Source organism: Pangasianodon hypophthalmus, chromosome 18, assembly GCF_027358585.1.
Source record: "Pangasianodon hypophthalmus isolate fPanHyp1 chromosome 18, fPanHyp1.pri, whole genome shotgun sequence".
Lineage (NCBI taxonomy): Eukaryota > Metazoa > Chordata > Actinopteri > Siluriformes > Pangasiidae > Pangasianodon > Pangasianodon hypophthalmus.
The window spans coordinates 12,486,558-12,493,015 of record NC_069727.1 but is presented as its reverse complement, the minus strand read 5'-3'; the positions used below and the strand labels follow the sequence as shown (position 1 = coordinate 12,493,015).

Below are 6,458 nucleotides of genomic sequence, written 5' to 3'. Positions count from 1 at the left end.
GTGTTGATGCCTTACAGTGTGCTCAGTCAGTGTGCGAGAGAGGCATAGTGAGAATGTATTTGTGGAGAAGCATTGGCGTGCTGGTTTGTTGGATATCTAGAAACATTGTTTCTCAATACAAATTATACTTCTCTGATTCACTTGTCAAATTACTCTCTTTCCCCCACCTGCAGGAAGACTATTGTACTCTCATTCAGTTTGCACTGTTGTTGCTTCTGCACTGATATTGTTATTGTCTGTTTCTATCGTGTTTCTGTAGTGCATCTTGCTACACTCTGGTCGGATCATCCTATTGCTGAAGGTGATTTTCAGTATTCCATAGACAGTGTTGGGAGACATTGTACATGATGGTCTATTTGGATACCATTTCCATCTCCACTCCCACATCCATGACAAAACCTACCCCCTTAGTGAGTTTATTCATTCTGTTAGTTTCTGCACCAGCATAGTACATCCTAGAAGATTCATTTGGACAGTCTGGTGGAGCATGTGGAGCAAAGTACCCAAGCCTCCAAAAGTTGCCTCTGGCTCTTCATGTACATGGCCTCTGTGTTATTGGTCTAGAGTGTATTCTCTTTGTGTTTGTGCTTTGACTGCTGAGAATAGTAGGAGGCATCTTCTTTCTTCTCAGAACACCAGCCCCTTGCTCTTAAAACAGTAAGGTTCTAATATTAGTCAAGTAGTAGTAGGTCAAGTTCACTGGACATGTGGTATAGTGTTTCACCACACTCCATCATACCTATTAACAACTAAGCCTTTTATTTCAGGTTTCTGATAATATTTAGCACAATATACACTATATGGCCAAAAATATGTAGACACCTGACCATCACACTCATATGATCCCTTCACTGGAACTAAGGTGCACCAAACCTGTTCCAGCATGACAATGCCCCTGTGCACAAAGTGAGATCCATAAAGACATGGTTTGCCAAGGTTGGTGTGGAAGACCTCAAGGGCCCTGACCTCAACCCCACTGAACATCTTTGGAATAAACTTAAATAAACCTAATGAACCTAAGGCCTCCTCACCCAACATCAGTACCTGACTTCACTAATGCTCTTGTGGTTGAATGAGCACAAATGCAAAGCTTTCCCAGAAGAGTGGAGGCTGTTATAACAGAAAAGTGGACTAAATCTGGATTGGTATGTTCAAAAAGCACATATGGGTGTGCTGGTCAGTTGTCTGCACACTTTTGGCAATATAGTGTATCTAATCTATGTGAATTGAGAAATTACTTGATGCAAACCAACCTTTTTCCTTCCTGCAATGGTAGCATAGCATAGTAAAGCCTTGGCTACATTAATAACAATGAGCTGGCCACAAGCACAAGTTTGTAGTGTCTACATGTAGTGAACTAATGATTGGGAACAGGTGTGTGTGATTAGAAGTCTGGCGTGGAGAGTGAGATAACAGATCATGTGACAGATGAGATCATTATTTTGCAGAGAATTGTTGGAAGTGGTATTCAGGTTTACAGATGAAGCCAACATAACAGTTTAATAAATCTGGCCTTTGGCTATTCCAAAATTTACAGACATGCTACAACATTCTGAGCTTTTGCTCTTTTCTTTATCTTCACGTTAGGTCAGCTAAGCATATGGAGTACAATGGAAAACAGTTTTACTTGCGCATCTTTTACATTTTTTTCTGTTAGCGCTGGAACTACACTTATTGTATCTTCACCCTACTCTACTTCCTGCTGTACATAAACCATTAGGTCTGCAGAAAATGTTGGATAAAGAATCCACATCAGTTGGTTCTGTTCAGGTCAACTGGTAAATAGTATGTGCCTTTGAAGCATCTAAACATCAGCTAACAGAACTTATGTCACCCTTATAAGCATTACCATACGGATTTTACCCTCACTCCTTTTTGCTTTCCCTGCCTTGAAGGCAGTGAACATACTTTTTCTTGGGAGCATTTTGGTAGAAAGCGGCATCTACGTTATCAAAAGTTCTCAGTAAGCATGTCGTATAAACTCAAGCATTGTCTTGAAATAAATAAATAAATAAATAAATGAAATGAAGCTAACATATGATGAAAGGCCTATGGACATCTTTAAAATGAAACTGTCAATGGCAAGAATTCCCAATTAATCTACACTCACAAGCTTCTTTAATAAGAACACCTGTACACCTGCACATTCATGCAATTATCCAATCAGGTAATCATGTGGCAGCAGCACATTTCATAAAAAACATGCAGATACAGATCAAAAGCTTCAGTTAATGTTCGCATCAAACATAAGTAAAGGGGAAACTGTCATCTCAGTGACTTTGACCTTGGCATAGTTGTTGGTGCCAGATGGAATGATCTGATACAGAACAGTACAGAAACTGCTGATCTCCTGGGATGTTCATGAACAACAGTCTCTAGAGTTTACAAAGAATGGTACAAAAAAAAAAAAAAACACCCAGTAAGCAGCAGTTCTACAGGTAGAAGTGACTTTTTCCGATCTTCAACTGTCCAGTTTGCATGAGTCTGTGCCCACTGTAGCTTCAGATTCCTGTTCTTGGCTGACAGGAGCAAAACTGATGTGGACGACTTCTGCTGTAGCCCATCCCCCCAAGATTCAGCATGTTTTGCTTTCTGAGATGCTTTTCTGCTCACCAAGATTGTAAAGCGTGGTTATTTACCCTTTAGCCTTACTGTCAACTCAAACCAGTCTGGTCATTCTCCTCTGACCCCTCTCAGAAATGCTGCTCACTTGATGTTTTTACACCATTTGGTGTAAACACAAGAGACTGTTGTGTGAAAATCCCATGAGATCAAGAGTTTCTGAAATACTCAAAAACCAGCCCATCTGGCACCAACAATCATGCTACATTCAAAGTCACTGTGTCACATTTTCCCCTTTCTGATGTTTGATGTGAACATTAACTGAAGCTGTTGACCTGTATCTGCATGATTTTTTTACTTGCACTCATTGGCTGATCAGATAATTGCAGGAATGAGCAGGTGTACAGGTGTTCCTATGAAAGTGGCTGGTAAGGGTATGGTATATTCACCCATTTGTCTTTTGCAATAATAACAATTTAATCATGAAAAATGAGATTTGAAACCAAGATTTGCTAGTAATGGCGATGGCAACTCCATTGACCTATCATTTCAAATGGATTTGTACTAGCTCTCTGATTTGTGGTGGATTCAGACATAGCATCAGAATCCTTCTCTTTCTACTAAATATGAACACTGACACATGTATTAGTCTGTCCAGTAGCACTAGATATCCGCTAACACATGTCCCTTCAGCAAAACTCAGTGAATGAATCTGTGGTATTTTTGTGCATTGTGAAAGTAAATGGCACTGTGTCCAGGTTTTGAAATGCCATCAGATTCTATGGCATTCAACACAATTTGTAGAGAAACAATGACAATGCTAGCATAATGGTTATACATAGTGTCTGGTAACTGAGGGTGAGAGCTCAAATTCCAGGACTGCCAAAGAGACACTGGTCGAGCCTTCGATCCTTATTTATTTATTTTTTTTAGCTATGGCCTTTAGTTGGACTTTACCTCATTTATATGCTGCTACTTTGTATAAAACTGCCTGCCAACTGAATACAGCTAAATTGTATCTTATTAAATTCCATCTATGCTCATTACATCAATCTTGTACTAAATTCACATGAATCCCAAAGAGAAGGAATGATTTATATTCCATATAAGTGAAGTGTTAAGAAAAGCTAAAAAATGCCTCACCCCCATGCCTCACCCTAACAATAACCATAACTTTACATACCTCATGTGAATTCTTATGAATTTGCAGTGGTGAGATCATGTCACTTACACACATGCAAATGACATGGCAGGAAGTCTGAATTCCACAGCAGGGCAGCTATTTGACTGGAGTTGAGGGGTGTTAAGCTGATTCCTTCTTGTTGTCCTTCCAATGTGTGACGTCAATGGAGCTGATAAGGGATCTGGAACAGCTGGGGTCGAGAGCCGGCCTGGAGCTTCATGGCTGTTCTGGATTCCGGTTGAGGATGCAAACTGAGCTAAAAGTACTTGCTTATTTTCTTTTCCATCTCTTTTGTAAATAGACTATTTCATACTTCTAGACTTCTCTCTCAGAATTCAAGTGAGGAATATATTGAAGTGTGCATTTTATCTGTCTTTGAGGTAATCACAATAAGTACAGTTATACAGTGTAAAATCACTTATGCAACTCTCCTGTTGTTTTCCTCCTGTTTGTCACCTGTTGCATGTACAGCCTCCTTTAATTGCCACTCTTCTAATTTATTTATTTATTTAAACTGAGGGGGACAGGGATGGTAGTAGATGGAGATTCATGGAGATTGACTCAGGTTTGTAGATGGTTAAGGGACTCCACTGAGGTATTATTGTGATTCTGATAAACACTTTTTTAGTTGAATCCTGACTACTTTTACCCCATTTCATATTGTAATTAAACTCATATACCAGCTGTCTTTGAGATATATCCCTGAAATATTTCATGATTTCCAATGTTTCATGAGTTCCAAATGCTTATATGTGGCTGGCTAACATAACAAACATACTGCACAGATGATGTCAAGTAATGTTTTACACAGTATTTTGTATACAGGCATTGATGAAAGGTCAAAAAGTCATCATTATGATTCCATATTTAATCGTCATAGACATGACATGTGCGTGTCTCTTAGTTTGCTTACTTACATTTTATTGGTTACCAGCTGCTATGGTGAAAAACAGGACTGATCAATCAAATTCATGCATTTTTCCTGCTCCTATATTTCCTCATCTCCCCTGAAATTAATTCCTTTCTATGCCAATGATGGTGAAATACTGTGATAAGATGATATTCGGTAGTGGAGAGAAAGTATAGACACATTTTATTACATGACTAGTTGGAAGATAACAGCAATGACACAATATAATTCATGCTAGCCAGGAGATCCATTTATTAATTATTTTATTTTTTAAACACACACACACACACACAAACACGCACACACAAACACACACAGATGATACAACTGGTCATCTGTTTTTCATTTGGAGTGGAATCTTGGAGAGGAATTATTCACAGTAACACACACACACAGAGACACATGGCATTCATAAGTATATTAAATGGTCGATTTCTCTCTTAAAGCGTGTTTTTCAGTATTTGAGTATTAAGACTAAAACATGAGATGCCACAGAGAAATAGCTGTGTCAACCCATTCATTGCTGCCCATAAATCTCTGCCCTCTTTCTGCTTTTTCTCCCCAAAGCACACTGGAAAATAAGTTATGTACTTTCTCCAGATAGGCCTGAGGCTTTTTGACCCAGCGTGTCTATATACTTGTGTGTAGGCTGAGTTTACGCCCCATCAATACAGATTGGTTGGAGAAGTGCACATTTGATGCACATACTGTGATTTACAGCTGTTAGTTGTGAAGACTAGAGAATTTGTGAATGTAAACTATGTCCTCACATTTGTGAGCCCTATCTATCATTGTGTACAGACCTTTGCCCTGAAACAACTCAAATTCACGCATTTCCGAAAATCAATAAAAAAGAAACAACGTAATCTTGAGCAACATAAAGCATTCTATTCATCACTGCAGTAGCAAAAGCACAAGCATTCAAAAAAGATTTGCTCTGGAGGTGAGCTGCAGCTTGTGAAAAATATATGGTCTGAAGATTAGATGTTAGTCTTTAATGAATGAATTTAATTAATGCTTTCATTCCTCTTAATTAAATTTAAATTTCAAAATTTTAAATTTAGTAATTTAAAAAATTTATTACTATAGGAACCAATCCCAAGAAGGAAGTACACCATGGATGGGAAGCCAGTCTATCCCACGGCATCATGCACACACGCATGCACACACACATTCACATACTCTTTCACACCTACTTGAAATGTAGAGTAACGAGTCCTATTTGCATGTTTTTGGGAGGTGAGAGAACACGCAAAACTCCACAGACCTGAGATCAGGATCAAACCGGGGACTTTCAACTGTAGTTTCATAACGACACTTTATATTGGACTGTCTACAACATCTTTCTCTCTCTCTCTCTTTCTTTTCCACACACACTCTGGCTTCTATAATGGTTGTTTCTTTACAGTAACATAAACTGTAAAGTACTGTATCATATTAAAGACATAAGACACTGAGTATCAGATGTGCGTGCGTGTATGTGGATGCGTGTGTACGTGTGTGTGTATGTGTGTGTATGCATGTGTGTGTACATGTAGTTTGAGGGGCCTGTCTGGTTTTGTTTAGATTTGGGCTTTGGAATTGGAATCATGTTCAGTCATGTTCCCTTTAGGAAGGATTAGGACTGAGATTGGGGTTACGGTAAACTTCACCCCAACTCCATCTCCATCATAGTGTCTTCTCCCTAGATGCACCTCCCTCTCCCCCAACACACACGCAGACACACACACAGCACACACAAATCGAGCCGTCATGTAGGAATCCTATTAAGGATGTGTTTACCTGTGGGCAGTGTGATACATA

At 39.1% G+C, this 6,458-nt stretch overlaps 1 long non-coding RNA gene across 1 annotated transcript; it reads right to left on the bottom strand.

The window, feature by feature from the left end:
• Positions 1–400: 400 nt before the first annotated feature.
• On the bottom strand, positions 401–1,327 carry LOC113532375 (uncharacterized). The gene is made up of 2 exons (XR_003403337.3): positions 1,254–1,327; positions 401–648 (listed from the first exon to the last, which is right to left on the bottom strand). It is a non-coding gene; the product is annotated as an uncharacterized LOC113532375 (long non-coding RNA).
• Positions 1,328–6,458: the final 5,131 nt, after the last annotated feature.